The sequence below is a fragment of the Chlorocebus sabaeus genome, chromosome 8 (genome assembly GCF_047675955.1).
Source record: "Chlorocebus sabaeus isolate Y175 chromosome 8, mChlSab1.0.hap1, whole genome shotgun sequence".
Classification (NCBI taxonomy): domain Eukaryota; kingdom Metazoa; phylum Chordata; class Mammalia; order Primates; family Cercopithecidae; genus Chlorocebus; species Chlorocebus sabaeus.
Window position 1 is genome coordinate 26,331,296 of NC_132911.1, and position 20,641 is coordinate 26,351,936.

Sequence of the window (20,641 nt, forward strand, 5' to 3'; positions counted from 1 at the left end):
CTGGAGAAATCTGCAGAGAGCTTCTGTATGTAACTCATACATAGAATGGAGGAAAGATCATCTGTTGGGTGGGATAAAGTGATTCAATCCTGTAAGTGAAAGTGGCCCAGACCAGTGATGACACTGATGACATCTGCAGTAACTACCTTTTTGAGAACTGGAACTGTTGTAGACATTCATATGCACCATTCTGTTTTATTCCCCCAATGGCCTGTGAGTTGTGCTGTCATCCCCTATTGGAGAGGAAGATATGGAGAGGGTTTGAGGGATTAAGCAACTGGTCAGCATCACACAGCTAGCAGAGGGACTTCTAGAATTTGAATTTAAGTTTCTCTGACTCCAAATCTTTATCTAACTCGTAATCACACCCTATTCTCTCTCCTCCTTTGAGTAATCATGTAATCATAGACCTGTAGAGCCTTCATGTTGGAAGTGCCATGAGAGATCACCTAGATTAGGAGTGAGGTTTGTTACATACCCAAGGCCTCACAGTGTGATTTTTATCTGATCTGGGGCCGGGATCCAGGGTTTACTAGGAAGACACCTTCCACAGCCATTCAGTTTTGCAGAGGCAAAGATAGCCTCTGGTGATCTGCATGGAGAGGATTTAATTGCTTCCATTTTTCTTTTAAGAGCAAAGAGCTTTCTAGGAAAAATAGCAGTATTTCAAAGGTCAAGGCTGATGGCTTGTGGGAAGAGCAGGAGAGATTGATTTATGGGAACTGGAACAGAAAACATGGTGTCCGGATGGCAATGAGACAAATAAAATACCAGGGCTTGGCTGACTGTATTCAAATTCTTGTCTGTGTGAACCCTGGCTAGGGAGGGCTCCAAAGAATGTTCAAGTTATTTAGTTGGGGACTGAGACTGGCATTTGCAAGAAGGATAGAAAAATTTAAAGCTAGGGTGGATAGGAAATGAAGGGTAATTTGGTTAGGATGAGAACTGGGACTCTACTTAATTTATTCATGCAGTCAACACATCTTTTTGAGCCCTTGCTATGTGCCAGGCATCGTACTAGACGCAAGAGAAACAATAGGAATTCCAACATACGTGGTCCCTGCCAGGCTGCGTGGAGCCGAGTCAGGGAGACAGATGTTGGCCAAATAAACACAATTAGTTATTTAATTACAATTTAGTAAGTGCTGCAAAGAAGTACAGGATGCTATAGGAATGCATATGAAGAGGCTGTGACCCAGTCTTGGGGTCAGGGAAGGGGTTGGTGAAGCTTAGGCTGCTGTCTGAAGGATGAGTAAAAGAGGCTGAGCATGTGTGGAGACGGGGAGCTTTCCAGACAGGAGCAGCTAGGTTCAAGGAGTTGGAAGGCAGAGAGAGGTGGAGAGCAAAGAGGAGGGGATGAGAAGCTGGATCAGCCGGCGTCTTGTATGGATTTTGGATTTTATCCTAAGGGCAATGAGAAGTCACTGGGGGGTTTTAAGCAGGGACATGATTGATCTGGCAGGAGGCCTGGGAGGGATTTAGGCCAAATGCTCATTGGTGATGATGAGTTGTCACTTGCCAGACCTTGGTCTTTTTGCCTAAAATAGCTTGGATGCCAACAGGGATAGCTGTGGACAAAGTAGGATGTGGGGTTTCTGGGTCCTGCCCACCCACTCAACAGAATCATAACCAACCCTACCTTATGGGTAGCAGAAGCATCTGCCCTGGGGCCTGGAGTTTGTGCAGCAGAGCTTCTCTAGTTTCTGCCGAGGAGTGACCTGGATACTCTGTCAGTGGCAAGTTGGCATTGGAAGAGACAGGCACTGTGGTAGAAGTTCTCAGAGGAAGGTCTGGGATTGCTGGAGATGAGCAGCCAATTCTAGGGCCAGGGCAGAGTTAGTCTGGGCAAATCACCTACCTGTAGGCAATTTCCCCAATGAAGCAGGCAAGGGCTAGTCTTGAATTGAACAGAGCTTTCCTTCAAAGGCCACAGTGGACTCAGCTCAAATAGCCCTCCAGTGCACAGGCTGTAGGGTGAGAGATGTTGCTTCATTCCCTTTTGTCCTGTTCCTTAACCCAGCTGGCAGATTGCTATGGTGCTCCATAAGAAGTAGATTTAGGGCTGGACATAGTGGCTCACACCTGTAATCCCAGCACTTTGGGAGGCTGAGGCAGGCGGATCATGACGTCAAGAGATTGAGACCATCCTGGCTAACATGGTGAAACTCCATCTCTATTAAAACACAAAAATTAGCTGGGTGTGGTGGCGGGCACCTGTAGTCCCAGCTACTCAGGAGGATGTGGCAGGAGAATCGCTTGAACCCGGGAGGGGGAGGTTGCAGTGAGCTGAGATTGTGCCACTGCACTCCAGCCTGGCAACAGAGTGAGACTCTGTCTCAAAAAAAAAAAAAAAAAAAAAGAAGTAAATTATAGATTTAGATAGATTTAGGTGGAGACTACTGTAGTAGGGAACAAAATGCTCATATTTCTAGCAAGTTTGTGATGTTTATCCATGGACTTGAACCCAGACAGTGGCATGGCTTTCTGAGGAGGCATAATACAGACTATAGATGCTCAAGGCACAGGCTTGGTGGTACCTAGAGCAGCAGAGGCACATAGTTTAGACAAATTTAGTGTTTTTTTTTTTTTTTTTTTTGTGTGTGTGTGTTTTTAAATTTTCTTTTCTTTTTTTTTTTTTTAAATTTATTTATTATTATTAAACTTCAAGTTGTAGGGTACATGTGCACAATGTGCAGGTTTGCTACATATGTATACTTGTGCCATGTTGGTGTGCTGCACCCATCAACCCGTCATTTACATAAGGTATAACTCCCAATGCAATCCCTCCCCCCTCCCCCCTCCCCATGATAGGCCCCGGTGTGTGATGTTCCCCTTCCCGAGTCCAAGTGATCTCATTGTTCAGTTCCCACCTATGAGTGAGAACATGCGGTGTTTGGTTTTCTGTTCTTGTGATAGTTTGCTAAGAATGATGGTTTCCAGCTGCATCCATGTCCCTACAAAGGACACAAACTCATCCTTTTTTATGGCTGCATAGTATTCCATGGTGTATATGTGCCACATTTTCTTAATCCAATCTGTCACTGATGGACATTTGGGTTGATTCCAAGTCTTTGCTATTGTGAATAGTGCTGCAATAAACATACGTGTGCATGTGTCTTTATAGCAGCATAATTTATAATCCTTTGGGTATATACCTAGTAATGGGATGGCTGGGTCATATGGTACATCTAGTTCTAGATCCTTGAGGAATTGCCATACTGTTTTCCATAATGGTTGAACTAGTTTACAATCCCACCAACAGTGTAAAAGTGTTCCTATTTCTCCACATCCTCTCCAGCACCTGTTGTTTCCTGACTTTTTAATGATCGCCATTCTAACTGGTGTGAGATGGTATCTCATTGTGGTTTTGATTTGCATTTCTCTGATGGCCAGTGATGATGAGCATTTTTTCATGTGTCTGTTGGCTGTATGAATGTCTTCTTTTGAGAAATGTCTGTTCATATCCTTTGCCCACTTTTGGATGGGGTTGTTTGTTTTTTTCTTGTAAATTTGTTTGAGTTCTTTGTAGGTTCTGGATATTAGCCCTTGCAAAATTAATGTGCAAAAATCACAAGCATTCTTATACACCAGTGACAGTCAAACAGAGAGCCAAATCAGGAATGAACTTCCATTCACAATTGCTTCAAAGAGAATAAAATACCTAGGAATCCAACTTACAAGGGATGTAAAGGACCTCTTCAAGGAGAACTACAAACCACTGCTCAGTGAAATAAAAGAGGACACAAACAAATGGAAGAACATACCATGCTCATGGATAGGAAGAATCAATATCGTGAAAATGGCCATACTGCCCAAGGTAATTTATAGATTCAATGCCATCCCCATCAAGCTACCAATGAGCTTCTTCACAGAATTGGAAAAAACTGCTTTAAAGTTCATATGGAACCAAAAAAGAGCCCGCATCTCCAAGACAATCCTAAGTCAAAAGAACAAAGCTGGAGGCATCACGCTACCTGACTTCAAACTATACTACAAGGCTACAGTAACCAAAACAGCATGGTACTGGTACCAAAACAGAGATATAGACCAATGGAACAGAACAGAGTCCTCAGAAATAATACCACACATCTACAGCCATCTGATCTTTGACAAACCTGAGAGAAACAAGAAATGGGGAAAGGATTCCCTATTTAATAAATGGTGCTGGGAAAATTGGCTAGCCATAAGTAGAAAGCTGAAACTGGATCCTTTCCTTACTCCTTATACGAAAATTAATTCAAGATGGATTAGAGACTTAAATGTTAGACCTAATACCATAAAAATCCTAGAGGAAAACCTAGGTAGTACCATTCAGGACATAGGCATGGGCAAAGACTTCATGTCTAAAACACCAAAAGCAACGGCAGCAAAAGCCAAAATTGACACATGGGATCTCATTAAACTAAAGAGCTTCTGCACAGCAAAAGAAACTACCATCAGAGTGAACAGGCAACCTAGTGTTTGTTTTCTACTTAGAGACATAAGAGGAATAACCACTAACGTGCATACAGTCTTCCTATGTGTGTAAGCCCTTCTCATGTGTGGTTTCATTTACTCTTTTTTTTTTTTTTTTAAAGACTGGGTTTCACTCTGTTACCAGGCTGATGGCATGATCACAGCTCATTGCAGCCTGGACCTCCCAGGCTCAAGCGATCCTCCTGCCTCAGCCTCCTGAGAAGCTGGGACTACAGGCATGCACCACCATGCCTGGCTAATATTTTATTTTTTGTAGAGCTGGGGTTTCACTGTATTGCTCAGGCTGGCCTCAAACTCCTAAGCTGAAGCAATCGTCCTGGCTTAGCCTCCCAAAGTGCTGGGATTGTAGACATGAGCCACTGCACCTAGCCATGTCATCTCCTTTAATCTCTATGACTACCCTATAAGGTAGAAGCTACCATAGCATCCTCATTGTACAGATGAGGAAACCACAGCGAAGAGTGGATACTTTACTGTGAGTGTCAGAACTGGGATCTGAACCCAGGGGTCTGATGCCAAAGGCCATGAGGTCACCCACTCTGTAGAATAAAGAACAGGGAACTGGGCTTGGGGCCACCCATCCTGGAGAGTGCATCGTATAAATGGCAGAGGGACACTGTGTCATTTGCCAGAGCACACACCCTGGCTTTGAGGTACCAGGGACTCAGGGATCAAGAGGAAGATGGAGATTGAAAATATAATTTTAAAGCCTTTGTTATATTTAGAAGACACAGAATAAGAGATCCTCAGAAATGGCCCGTGAACTAGAAGGATCACTAAACATTTTCAGAAATCACCATTATTTCAAATGGCCCTTTATGAGAAAGGAGTTAATTGATAGAGCTTCTGCCGCACACACGCAAAACCCAAGCTGGGTACAAATTAACCGTTTATTGTGTGATATCTCTCAGATAAATTTTAGTTCACAGCAGCAACCCTTTTAGGTTTGCTGATAGCCTGGAAAGAGGGAAACCATGAATTATCTTCTTTTTTCTTCTCTCCATTTTCTGTCTACTTCCTTCTCTAAGAATCACCAACGGCCAGCGATGCTCCACACCCAAGACTAGATGTGTGCAGCCTGGGCCCCACTTATCTGTGGGATCTCCAGCCAAATAAGGGAGTGAGTGATTGTTTTGGAAGCTGCTGCAGAGGTCACATCTGGTTCTGAAATTGCTTCTGTTTTCCAAATTCTGAGACTGGAAGGAAATGTGAAGCTTTGGAAATGCGTGACTCACGGGCTGCTAGGGCTGATTGGCCCCAGCTTTTGAGGTGCTGAGGGAGCTTCACCCGATCCAGGGCCCACCTCTGAAGACCCAGGCACCTGGACAGCCTCTTTCACTGGGGCCGAGCAGCCGCAGCAGCAGGACACGGGGCTGGGAGTTGTTCTGATCCACGCTGTGCAACTTGCATGACAAGGATAGAGGGAGATTCATTTTGTAAAGCCTTGATTTCTCTATGAATATAAGGCTTTGAATTGATAGAGGAGTGAGTTTAAAATTTTATATGGTGATGAGCTATTTTATCTTTGGAGTACATCGAATTAGTTTATCTGCTGCGTCTAGTGAAATGAGACAACTGCGTATAATTGGAAGTGAAAAATAAATGAAGTGGCTTTCTGATTCAGTATTCATTGTGACATTGGGATAAATTTAATTAAAAGATTTCTGGGGACAACAGACAAGACATCTATAAAGGTTCTAAAGACTGAACGCCTCCCTCATTCATTTCATGTGGATTTATAGAAGCAGTGGCAAGGATTGAAAGTCAGCCACCTGGATTTGCTGGAATAATTAGATATTAAAGAAATTTAGAACTCTAATCTTACATCTTCACCAAACTAAATTCCAGATTGAAGAAAAGAGTTAAATATAACTCATATACTTACAAGGATGAGACAAAAACACAAGTAAAAATCACATAACAGCCCAGGACTCTAAACATAACCCAAATCAGAAATCATAGAGGAAATATTCACAGATTTGATTTCCAAAAAATTCAAAATAAAACAAAACAAAAGCACATTATGTCAAAAGGCAATATAAACAAAATTCAAGGATAAACAAAACCCTTGGAAAATGTTTGCTGCCTATGCAATAAAGAGTTGAATTCTTTAATATATAAAGAGCTCTTACAATTTAACAAGGAAAGACACACAGTGGAAAGAGAGACAAAGGGTGTAAAAAGAGCTGAAGATGTACTGATTGTCAAAAAGTTTATGAAGTGACAGTCCATTTTGCTAGTAATCAAATATGCTTAAATAGCAAGGTGCCTGTTTAGTCCATCAGAAGACTAAGAAGAAAATAGAATGATAGTATGCAATGATATGAGGATATGGGGACATCTGTACTAATTTCAAACATTGTTATTTGAAAGGTAAATTGACATAGGTTCTTGGGGATGGGGAGAGATTTGTTAAAGGATACAAAATTACAGCTAAATAGAAAAGATCTAGTGTTCTATAGCACTCTAGGATGACTAGAGTTAACAATAATATTTATCTAATTCAAGTAGCTAGAAGGAAGGTATTGAATGTTCCCAACACAAAGATATGATAAATGTTGGTGATGATGGGTATGCTAATGACCCTGATCTGATCACTATGCATTGTATGTTTGGAAACATCACTATGTACCCCATAAGAATGTGCAATTATTATGTGTCAATAAAAAAATATTTATAGTAAAAGAAAAACCCTAACGTGTGTTCTTCTGGAGAGCAATGTGGCCATCTGTATCAAAGCTTACAATATGCATATGCTAAGTTTTACTTTCATTTATTAATCTTAAGGAAGTAGGAGTGGATATGTGCAAAGATTTAGCCATGAAGTTATTTATGGAAGTGTTTTATAATAGGCAAACATTGGAAATAGCCTAAACAAGCAACGATGGGCATTGGTTAAGGAACTCATGGTATGAACATATAATAGAAAATTCTATAGCTATTAAGAATTATTTCGTGTCATTTTTGTTGATTTTACAATATGTGGATAATGATTAGGCATAAAAGCTCTGAGGTCAACCACCTGGCCCTGAGCCTAGGCTCCAATTCTTGCTGGCTGTGTGCCCTTGAGCAAGTTACTTAACTTGTCTGTGACTTGGTTTCTTCATCTGTAAATTAGAGGCATGTAGTCATACCTACATCCTAGGTTGGTTATAAATACCAATGTAACTAAAGCACTTAGAATAATATTAAGCCTATAACATTAGCCTGAGGAACATTAGCTATTTTTATACTATTGCTAAGTGAATAAAATAAGCTACATTTTTGTTAAATATACTTTGTGTACACAGAAGAAATTATTTATTCAGGAGTCTAATTGCTAGAAGAATTTAAAAAATTGCATTGCTCTAAAAGATTTTTTACATGTTTAACCATGTAATGGAACCATACAGAGTAACAGAGCTTTGGGAAAGAGTGATCCCATGGGCTGCCGATGACAATGGTATGCTGAAGGAATAGTTGTGCTGCAAGAAAACATGTGTGTGTGTTCTTAGAGATTACATGCACGCACACACACACAGGCATACACACACCAAACACGGGCTAAAATATTCATCAAAATCACTGTATCTCTGTATTATTTTGTTCTTTTGGAAGTAAATCTAAACTCCAAAAAACATAAATTTGGAACAATTGGGGTTTAGGTAAGTGCCATTCTTCTCTGTCTATAACTACATCTATATCAAATGACAAAAATACAGAGTTCGTATATCCAAAGATTAACAGTGATTATCTCTGCATGGTGCTTTTAATTTGTGTTTTTCTATGTTTTCTATTTTAGCATTTGCTTTTGCAAAGAAAAGTTATCTGATATGGTTAGGCTTTGTGTCCCCACCCAAATCTCATCTTGAATTACAATCCCCAGGTGTTTAGGGAAGTGGTGGGAAGTGATTGGATTATGGGGGCAGTTTCCCCCATGCTGTTCTCGTGATAGTGAGTGGGTTCTCATGAGATCTGATGGTTTTACAAGCGTCTGGCATTTCCCCCGCTTGCATTCTTTTCTCTCCTGCTGCCTTGTGAGAAGGCCCAAGCTTGCTTCCCCTTTGTCTTCCACCATGATTGTAAGTTTCCTGAGGCTTCCCCAGCCATACAGAACTGTGAGTCAATTAAACCTCTTTCCTTTAAAAATTACCCAGTGATATGGTTTGGCTGTGTCCCCACGCAAATCTCATCTTGTATTGTAGTTTCCATAATCACCACGTGTCACGGGAAGGACCAGGTGGAGATCATTAAATCATGGGGGTGGTTTCCCCATCATATTCTCACGATAGTGAGCTAGTTCTCACAAGATCTGATGGTTTTATAAAAGGCTTCCTCTTTCATTGGGCACTCATTCTCTTCCCTGCCACCCTGTGAAGAGGTGTCTTCTGCCATGATTGTAAGTTTCCAGAGGCCTCCCAGTCATGCAGAACTGTGAGTGAATTAAACCTCTTTCCTTTATAAATTACCCAGTCTCAGGTATTTCTTCATAGCAGCATAAGGATAAACTAATATGCCCAATCTCGGGTATTTCTTTATAGCAGTGTGAAAACGGACTAATACACTGTCTTTGATAAAAGGGGAGTAACCTTGCAAAAGGTTCAGGTGGGTCTTTAGTGCACCTGTTGACATCTTCCCTCAATGAAAACCACAGCTTCTATCCCTGTTCAATTGGTTGTTTATGGGGCTAGGAGATCCTGTTCATGCTTCTCTAACCTGTTACCCCACTCATTCTCTCTCACTCCATCCCCAGCAGGGGAGGCTCTAGTTTGTTCCTAGACCATGTGCCACTGGGCTGGGGGTGGTGGCTCCTCTGGGAGAGGTGAAGGGACTGTGAGCAGAGCTGGGCTGGATGCACAGCTGCTCTGGCTCTGGGCCCCTGGCCCTGCCTGGCTTGCTCTGTGTGGCTTTTCTCTCTCCTCATGAGGCTGGGGTGGTTAAGCATTTGGAAGGATGTCTGCTCCACGGATCCCCACTGAAACAGATGTTCTAGAAAGCCTGTGCAGTTCACTTCAGCCTGCCTCTGGTCCTGGGAACTCATTGTTCATGATGGACAGGCCAGGTTGCAGAGAAGGAGATGAGGTAGGAATAGGGACTGGGTCTTTGCTGTCCCTCAGAGTCCCAGCAGAGACACCTGTGCCATGGCAGTGGGTGTCTAAAGCATTCTGTGGTCATGGGTCTTTGTCAGAGACAGATCAAAATAAGTGTGATGTTAAGGGGACCGGAATGTGGGAGATGGTTCTCTCTCAAATTCCTAAGTAACTGACTGCCTTCAGGAGTACTGTACTGAGCAGCACTAGCACCTGGGCAGTCACTGAGCAGATAGTACAGTCCACCTGCCTTTCAGGATGTCTCATCACCCACTCATTCCAGAAGCTAGCAGGATGTAGCTCAGGTACCCACTGTGACAGACTTCGTGACCTTCTGGTCTTCTGGCCCCATGGACTTCCCTCCCATTAAACTCCCCTATCTCTCACCACTCCCTCATCTTCTGACACAGGGACCTAGGTCTTCATTCTGACCCTAAGACCTTGGTCAGAGCAGGCGTGGGCAGCCAGAGTGACTTAAGAATGCTCGACTCTTGATGATGCCATGGCCAGTTCTGGGACCTGTTGTCCTAGAAAGAGGTGTGAATGGTGCTGTGAAGTCCACTCAGATTCCCAGACCGCTTTGTCATGGAGTGAGGGAGAGGGCAGTGGTGATGCTGGCTCCAGGCCACATGCAGGTATGTAGTGTCCTCCCTGCAATGGCCCCCTCATTGCTTGCATTCGTCACCTGCATTCCTCTCCTCCTCTAGACTCTGATCCCTTTGACAGCTTGGACCTACTCTCTATCCTTACCTTCAGATTCAGATTTGTTTCTATAACCTCTTTGTCTTGATGTCTGAAGCTTTCCTTGGGGGCAGTGGTGGTAGATGTCCCTTGTATGGGGACCCACACATGGATGTGCCTCCTGTTCTTGAACCAGCCCCTCTACATCCTTGCCCAGCCCTGGCTCCACCCCCAGCCTTGTCCCCTTGCCCAGGAGGAGAGGCCCAGAGCAGAGATACAAATTCCTCTAAATTAATTTGTGAATCTGGCTGGGCATGGTGACTCATACCTATAATCCCAGCACTTTGGGAAGCTGAGGTGGGTAGATCACCTGAGGTCAGGGGTTCGAGACCAGCGTGGCCAACATGACAAAACCCCATCTCTACTAAAAAAATATAAAAATTAGTTGGCCATAGTGTTGGGTGCCTGTAATCCCAGCTACTTGGGAGGCTGAGACAGGAGAATGACTTGAACATGGGAGGCAGAAGTTGCAGTGAGCTAAGATTGTGCCACTGCGCTCCAGCCTGGGTGACAGAGCAAGGCTTCATCTCAAAAAAGAAAAAAAAATTATGAATCTAATTCAATTTGAATCAAAATCCTAGTGATTTTTTTTTCCTGGGAACATGGAAAGCTAATTCTAACTTATTAAAATTGATCTAGTAGATGAAGTGATTAAGACTAGTCAAAAGTTTTTTAAGACAAAAAAAGTAATATGGAAACTTATACTGCAAAGTCAAAATATCCTAGGAAGCTATGGTTTCTTGCTCATAAAATGGAGAAAAAGATGCTTCCCTGCAGGATTTTTTGAAAAGATAATAAGGCATAGCGTGTAAAGTTAATGGGAACTGATAAATGACAGTGGAGATTATTTTATTCTTGATGTAGCTTAGATAAATGTATGGGGTTGGGGGCACAGTGAAAACAGCACCAGCCTTCTCATGTCTGCTGGTGAACTAGGAAGTACTTCTGAATGGGAAAGGGGAAGTGGTTGGTGTGGGACCCAGGTGAGAAAGAAAACACTCTAAGCACCCTCAGCTGACTGAATGGACCCCCTCTTGGCCAAGAGGACCCCAGATAAACCTTGGAAATTGCATTCCCAGTCATGACATGATGGGAGGTTGAACACGCCTCATTGTCCCCCATCCCTCGCTAACGGCTATTAGTCTTTCTTCCCTAAGGGCTAAACAGAAACTAACCCTTTCAAAAGACTGCAGCACTGAGTTCAACCAACCACCTGGTGCTGCTCCTCCCTTTTGCGGTTTGACAAAACAACCCCACATTCCCTCCTGATGAGAGACCACAGACCATGAGGTGGTTCTGTCCTGTCTAGGGAGGAAGTGCAGTGAGAGTTTTCATGTCCTCTGCTTCTCCTTTGACATCAGAGCTCCTAAAACTTGCATGACTCTCGCATCATGCTAAGGCTGCATTTTTTGAACATAGTCTCACAGGGGAGCATGAACCTCACTTGCACATGAGCATGCTTCTTCTCTCATAAATATTCAAGACTCCTCCTGTAGCTTATTGAATATGTATATTTGGCCACCTAATTTAGGATGAACCCCTGTCTTATGGGTGTTTGTGGGGTTACGAGGGTCAGCACAGTAAAACACCCTTGAAGTTCCTGTTTCTGGCTTCGGGTTGTAAGCTGTGGTTCCCAGCCTGCATGTTGCAATGTTTTATGAGAATCAAAGCTCTCCTTTCCAAATTTATGAATCTCATCATTCTTCCATTGATGCACAGCATGTCAAAGGTCAGAGTAGCAGCTGAAATTGTACTGTTGATCAAGGACACGTGTGGTTCAGGGTCTAAATCCAACAGGAACTCACTGATAATGTGTTGTATTACAGGGTGGGTTCCCCAGTGGCTTGACCCTGGGCAAGTTACTTAACCTCTTTAGACCTCTATTCTCTAATATGGAAAATGTGAATTAATAACTACCACCTATGATGTTGCTGCGAGCCACAAATTTAGTGCATTAAATGTAAGGCATTTAGCATTCTGCTTTGGTTTGTTGCTGTTGGCCTTCCAATACCAACAAATACTCCAACTCTCTGGACACCATCTGGGTACCCTATAATTTAATTCAATTCTGATGCTACCAGGAGTTAGTGTGGACCCCACAAGACTGCCCCCCATTTCAGATGTCCATTCCAAGTAGTGGGTCCCCAGGTCACCTACAACTTCTGTCTGACTTCACTACAAATTGGGGGTTTCTACAACCTCCTTCTTAGACTTGATAATTTGCTATAATGGCTTATGGAACTCAGGGAAACACTTGCTTTATGTTTACCTGTTTGTTATAAAGGATACATCTCAGGAACAGCTGAACAGAAAGAATGCACAGGGCAGGTATGGGTCAATGTGCATGGAGCTTCCACAGTCTCTCTGGTTACAGCACGCCCCTAGCACCTGGATGTGTTCACACATCATATCTTGTTCAAGAGTTTTCAATAGAGCTTAGTCTCCAGCACTCTCTTCTTTTTGGAGGTTGACTGGTGGGGCTGAATGTTTCCATCCTCTACTACCTGGTCTTCCTGGCAACCAGCCACATCCTGAGGCTCTCTAGGGGTTCCACCTTAAGTCACCTCATTAGCATGAACTCAGATGTGACCGAAGACACTCCTGTCACTCTAGAAATTCCAAAGATTTTAGGGGCTCTGTGCTAGGAACCAGGAACAAAGACCAAATACATTTCTTATTATCTTACAGAGTATTGCGTGGTACGTAGGGAGTACTCCACGAGTGGCAGCAATGGTTATTTTTGAGGTAGATCATTGGTTTTGCTGCACTTTGCAGGGAAAGGGTGACTGAACCAGGAAACTGAGGGCTCCTGTGGTCCAGGTCTAAAGCAAGAGCTCCAGGCTGGGTGAGGAAAGAGGTAAGAGAAGATGGGAGATTCAGAACACACGGGCACCCAGGGAGATGGGGAAGATTTTCTTAATATGTCCAAGTGCACTAGTGGTCATCTACATGGCCTTCAGTCTGTTCTGGAGGCAATCTCAGAACCATCTGGGCAGGAAATTTTGGGCCTAGAATACCTGGGACATTATCTATAAGGGCAGCCGGGGTGGTTCTCTGGCCTCACGAATTTCTTGCCATATCCAAGGTGAGGTTCCTGAATGTCAATGTACCATGCTTTTACTTGCCTGGGCTGAGAACTCTACTGCCTGTCTAGACAGCTTCTAACCGTAGCAAACTAGAAAAGGATGCTTGTCCATTGGAGTTGTTTTTCTTCATTTTCTGTAGAGTCTTTCTTATGTGATTGCAGTCCAAAACAGTGCCTGGGGACCTTGTGCCTGAGGCATGAAGGTCTTGTCTTTCTGGCTTTGTCCTCATGTCCTCTTTAGGTTTACAGTGGCAGGCACACTGTGACAATGTGAGGATGTCTCTTCTAAAAATGGGTGTGAATTCTTCTCAAACCTCTCAAACCTCCCGGTCCACATGGGACTGAGCTTGGAGAGGAGAGTCCCTTTCTTCCCTTAGGAAATCCTTATCATAGAGTAGCAGGATCCCCGCTTCATGTGGGTGGCAAGCAGCTATTAAATCAGCATCTCTCCAGTCACCGGCTAATAGGGAGCAAGGGGATTAACTGGTGCTCATTTTGCAAGTAATTAAAAAATGTGTTACCGTGATGAACTCTGGGAAGAAATTTTCTGGAAGCAATATTTACTATTTGGAGAATTTCAACTCTGAGTCCTAAGAGAGCCTTCCAAGCTGCAAGGCTGGAATTAGCTGCAAAAGGAATAAAAACTTTCAATACTGGTGTCCATGTTTTACAGGGGCTGGGTCTCTCATTGGCTTCCTCATCAGAAAGCAAATATATCAGATTGTCCCAGCTGTTGTATGGTGTCACAGTGCTTGCTTCGGGAACTGGAGGCTGGTGTAGTGGCCACAACTCTATGTTCAGGGATGCCCTTAGTCTAGATATTCTGTTATGTTTCTAAAACTGTGTGCTTTGATTTCAGGATGTTAGAATATTATCAAAGGTGGGTAGTGAATGTGTTTTTGGAGAAAAACCATATTAAACATGTTACTAGGAGCTTTATTATACAAGGAGGAGAATTTGAAAAGCCATGCTCTAATTTAGGGCAGCATTTGAATGTTTCGCATTGTAGCAAGTTTCTTTTCTTTGCAAGAAGTCAGTTTGCTATACGGAGAGAAGGAACATGATACTGGCCCTGGACAGCAGGAAATGAGCAGGTGCTTAATTGTGCTATGCCTCAGTTTCCTCATCTGTAAAAGGAACATACTCTGGACTTTAAAAGCTGACTGCGAAGAATAGATTAGACAGTGTGTGTAAAGTGCCTATCCTAAGGAGGTGTTTGAAGCCACCTAGCGCATGCCCTGGTTGCTGACCCTTTGCTCAGCTCTTGGGTCCACCTTTCATAGCTTCTTCAATCTCAGGGTATCTGCTGGTTTAGACCATTTGCAGAGATCTAGTCTCTCCACTTTGCTTTATTGCTGGCTCTTTGTCCTGTCCTGAATTTTGCTTCCTACCCAACTTTGGGTCCCACCATTGCCCTGACCTTTCCTATCTCCCTCTGTGCTCCTTGTTAGGGTGAGTGTGTCCTGCCCACTCCTCAACTCTTCCTCCACCCATCCCCTGAAGGAGTAGCTTAATCCAGTTGGTGAATCTGGAATGAATAAAGTGGCGGGCTCAGTTCTAAGACTCCTTTTATCCTTTTGGGATGAGCTGCCTTCAGGGAGCAGCAGTTTCTTTTAGCTTTTCCAGGCTGTGTCCACCTTGGGCAGGCTCCTTCACACCCCATCTGTTCTGGGTACCCTGGTTTTACACTGCCCATAGGGCAGCCCCTCACAAAGCTCATTTGCCCACAGATATCAGCTGTGTCCTTCAACTTGAGTCTTTACTGGGAATAAAACTGAGAGTCTAGTGTCTAGGAGGGCATATTGGTTAAGAAATCGGTCTCTGGAGTTAAAGTACCTTGGTTCAAATCCAAGCTCTGCCACTTACTTGGAGTGAGAATTTTGTGTTTGAAAATTTTTCAAACCCCTAAACCCCATTGAGCCTCAGTTTTCCTTCTGTAAAAGGAGGGAAACAATAGAAACTACTTCATAGTTCTGTTGGGAGCATTGCACGAGTTAGTATATGTACAACATTTGGAACAATGCCTGCCCCTGGAAACCATAACTGAACGTTGGCTAACTGTACGTATCAGTGTATTCAGGGATTGCCAGGGAAGGTGGAGAAGAGCACCACTTGGGCACTTCAGAGACCCACCAGGTCCTGCCTCTCTACTGGTACCCTCAAGGGTGGTTTCAGAGCCAGGGTCCTCCTGACCACACCCCAGCACCTGCCCTTGTCATGGTTCCCATGTATGTCCACTTGATCCCTGTGTTACTTCCCTAGGTTTCAAATTGATTATTATCTCTGCTGGAGGAGTAGAGAGCAAAATGAAAATGGAGCGTTTGTCTCCTCCTCTGTCATCAGTTACCATCACCCCATTCCCCCAGACCATGGGCTACCTCCTACTCATTCATGTCATGAATTCAAAGAGTGCTAGGATGCCCCATCTGTTTTTTTTCCCCAGCCTTCGAAAACTTCTGTCTGCTCTGGATTTCAACCTATAGGAAATTGTTCTTGCAGATACGAACCACTGTTTGGTAATGATCTTTGGTAGATCAAGAGCAGTGGGCCTTCCATTGCTCTTTAGTAGTTTCCTTTAAATGTTGAGCTCTTTTGAGAGCCCCCCACCTTCTACTCCTTCAACAGCCATTTACTACCTGATCCCCTTTCTCATTTGGAAAACCTTTATTAACCAATGGCTATGGGCTGGGTGTCTATGGGAAGGTAAGATAACTGCCCCAGAAGAATGTGTAGTCCAGCGGTGCTTAAATCATGCTCCACAGTGTCCTGTGTGCCCTCTAGAGGCCCCTCAGTAGTCACTGTGGAGAGTGTGCGTGTGTGTGTGTTGGGGAGTGGTTCTGAGTGGTTGGGGTCTTATCCCACTCCCAACATCCGTCCAGAACTACTGTTTTTCTTTCTTTTGCATATTGAGCTTCTGAGTAAGATTTCATCCAAAGAAAGGATTGCACTGTTAAAAAAGAAAAAAAAAAGTTGCGTTGGGTGCAGTGGCTCACGCCTGTAATCCCAGCACTTTGGGAGGCTGAGGCGGGCGGATCACAAGGTCAAGAGATCGAGATCATCCTGGCCAACATGGTGAAACCCCATTTCTACTAAAAATACAAAAATTAACTGGGCCTGGTGGCACGTGCCTGTAGTCCCAGCTGCTCAGGAGGCTGAGGCAGAATGGCTTCAACCTGGGAGGCATAGGTTGCAGTGAGCCAAGATTGTGCCACTGCACTCCAGCTTGGTGACAGAGTTAGACTCCGTCTAAAAAAAAAAAAAAAAAAAGTTGAAAATCCATTGACCTAATTTTTTCCACTGGGTTTATTCAGCATGGCTTTTTATAGTGGTCTGATCCTCCCAGCTTGCATTTGGCCAACAGGATGACCTGGCCAACGTCTTGGCACCAGTCACCTACGGACTCAACCAGAGAGGACCTCTGAAACTGTCTCCTCCGCAGGTGAGGTTCACCTTTTGTATTGGAGAAAGATGTTTTGTGGTCAAGGTTAGTATTATTTCCAATAATAAGTAAATAAGGAATTTGTTGGGGGAGGTACCGCACATAAATTAACTCTGAAGGCAGTCTCAAAACAGTTTCAAAAATGTTTTAGGCAGTGACAACATGATTGAAATATACTCATGGCCCCTAAAAATACTAGAAGCTCTAAAATAAGCTCTCAAAGTTGTTTTGTAGGACTCATAATATCAAATTATAACTTTCCAAAGGACAGGAGACTGGACTTTTCTTTAACTTTGTGGTGTGTTTGTTACGGCAACAACCCAGGGATCTAAGATAATCATGGGCTGATGGCCCAATCACTGATCTATAGAGATGCATCTAATATAACCAATCAATATCTGGCTCATTCTGTTTTTATAAGGATATTTATGCAATCCACATATTTGCATGTTTACAGAGCATTTCTGGAAGTTGTTCTAGCATGTTAGCTTCATAGAGTAAGCCTTATGTTATTCTGTTTTGTTCACTAATGTGGTCAAAGATGATGCCTGGCATGTAACACATTTTTAATAGCTATGCATTGAATGAGTAAACTCACAAGAAAATGGTAAGGGTGGTTACCTCTAGGGAGTAGGACTAGAGATTGGTGAAACTATTACTTTTCAATTTATATCCACATATGGCATTTATATGAAGAGGGCAGGAAGACTGTCTGCTTTTCTCTTTGTATTTGCTCCTTTACCCACAGAGAGGAAGAAATTTCTGCCTTTGCTTTCACTGCTGTCTTTTGACCTTATGACTCCTCCATGGGCAGCCCAAACCAAAAAGGAATGCACAATCTGGCTGGTTGTTCTTGGACCATGTATTCTTAGTGGGCAAGATTCCACTCTTCTTCACTCATTTCCTATCTCCATTGCTTTATGATCAGGGCCTCCCTTCCAGAATAAGTCCTGGTCATGACTCTACTCTCAATTTCAGCTTTTTCATTAGTGTTTGGTTCATAGGGCTAGTGGCATGTGAGCATTGAAATTTGTCCTTGTCTTAGTTCATCTGGGCTGCTGTAACAAAATAACATAAATAGGTGGCTTATACACAACAGACATTTATTTCTCTCAGCTCTGGAGGCTGGGAAGTTCCAAAGCAAGGCACTGGCAGATTTGGTATCTGGTAAAGGCCTGGTTCATAGGTGGCCATCTCCTCACTGGAGCCTCACATAGCAGAAGGGACAAGGAAGCTATCTGGGCTGGGGTCTCTTCTTTTTCTTTCTTTCTTTCTTTTTTCTTTCTTTCTTTTTTTTTTTTTTTGAGACAGAATCTTGCTCTGTTGCCCAGGCTGGAGTGCAGTGGCAAGATCTCGGCTCACTGCAACCTCTGCTTCATGGGTTCAAGCGATTCCCCTGCCTCAGTCTCCCAAGTAGCTGGGACTACAGACACGTGCCACCATGCCCAACTAATTTTTGTATTTTTAGTAGAGACAGGGTTTCACCATGTTGTCCAGGCTGGTCTCGAACTCCTGAGCTCAAGTGATCCATTGGCCTTGGCCTCCAAATGTGCTGGAATTACAGGCATGAGCCACCACACCCAGCTGGGTCTCTTCCTGTAAGGACAAAAATCTCATTCACGAAGGCTTTGCCCTCATGACCTAATTACTTCCCAAAGGCCCCAACTCCAAATAGTTTTACAATGGGAATGATATTTTAACATATCGATTTTGGAGGGACACAAACATTCCTTCTGTGGCATTCCTCAAACCTGGACATTTTAGATGCAAGCAAGTTGGGTATAGGAAACCCTGAGTGAGCCAGAGTAGCTCAGCAGAGATGCTTTAATTTTGAGAACACAGCTCTTCTGGTGATTAATAAAAATTCTAAGTTGTAGGCTGGGCGCAGTGGCTCATGCCTGTAGCCCCAGCACTTTGGGAGGCCAAGGCGGGCGGATCACCTGAGGTCGGGAGTTCGGGACCAGCCTGACCAACATGGAGAAACCCCATCTCTACTAAAAATACAAAATTAGCCAGGCATGGTGGCACATGCCTGTAATCCAGCTACTCAGGAGGATTAGGTAGGAGAATCACTTGAACCCGGGAGGCGGAGGTTGCGGTGAGCCGAGATCACGCCATTGTACTCCAGCCTGGGCAACAAAAGCAAAACTCTGTCTCAAAACAACAACAACAGCAACAACAACAACAACAACAACAAAAATTGTAAGTTGTTTCCCATTTTGCTCTTGTCCTCCTATGTACAGTTTCTGCAACGAGGCTGCAGTGATAGGATTCAGAAACTCAGAGCCCATTCCAACCTCATGATACTGCCGTGCTTTTACTTGTTTAGTTTATCATGTGCATATATAATTTTGAAATGAGTATATGGATCAGAACATAATAACATGTGAGGAGTGAGTACAAAGTATTTTTTCCTCCACCTACACAACATAATAAAATAGTTGTTTTTCATAAATTCTGTTGAAGGCAATTTGTATTTATAAACAGGAGAATTAATAATAATAATAATAGGCTGGCAGGATGATTTAGCATTAACAGGCCTTTTATCTAAGAAAGCTAGTTCGTAGAATCATTAAATGCTTTGGTTAAAATTGAAAAGTAAAGGGACAGAGTTAACCCCAAAACTTTGGAGTCTGAAGCAGAGACTTAACAAATTCAGTATGGGTGAGTGTAAGGAGTAGGTGCTATATGATGACCAAAAAAAGGATTGTAATGCTGCCACACATATTTCAGAAAAGTTGATCTACTAGGGAATGTGTGCAGATGGACACTTTTGCTGTTCTGAGATGTCTGTGGTCTGTGCTAATAGGCATCAGCATTGTGTTAACAATAACAGCGATTGCAACAACAACAGCTAAGACTCATTGAATGTTTATTATGAACTACACAGACATTCTTTGCATGTATCGGTCCAATGAGGAAGCTTCTCTTATTATCCCATTTTACAGATAAGGAAATGAACACTAGGTAGGCTTAGGTCACATGCTGCTAAGGGGCATGGGTGGGATCAGTGGAGTGTTGAAGTTGGCTTGTATAGGCTCTTGAGAACTGACTGTGCACACCTCTTCCCAACAGTGTGTTCAGCAACATCATGTTGCTACCTTGAATTTGGCCATTGTGGGATAATTTACACCACAAAAACTGACAAAATGCCACAGATCATGTGGCATTTTTTTTTTTTTTTTTCCAGAGAGCTCATTGGCAAACATTCTAACAAATCACTAGATAGGATTCAAACCCAGGTGGTTTGACTGGAGAGCATCTTGGCAAAGATGCATGTTTTCAGGCCGAAGTATTAATAATGGTATTAACAATTTTCTTATTGTGTGAGCCACTTTTATTTGGTTGGTTTTATAGATGAGCTTGAGGAGGCGGTGTCTCATTTACATGGGGCATAGTGGATTGGTTGGACCAGGTGTGCCATTTACATAGTGCCAGAGGAGGCTGGCCATCCCACCCTAATCTTTCATTATGCAAATGAGGTCTTTACCTGGCCTGTGCCATGTTACCTGCGCATGTGGCAACAAAGAAAAGGGAAGGGAAAACCTCCATTTTGAATATAACTGGCTTCCGGGTATCCCTTTTTTATTGGTATAACTGCTGGCATTTACCTATGCAAGCTTCAAGCTTGCTTGTCTATGCCTGCAGCTTGATTTTTCAGGCTGCTTTTTGTTAGAAAAGAAATTATTTTGGGGCTGCTTTTTGTTAAAAGGAAATTCTACCGAGAACTCTTTTACCCTAACTGCCTAAATCATTTCTTTTTAGCTCCTGTATTACTATCATTTGACTTATATGCCAAGGACTTTGGGTGGGAAATAATGATCCCTCCTC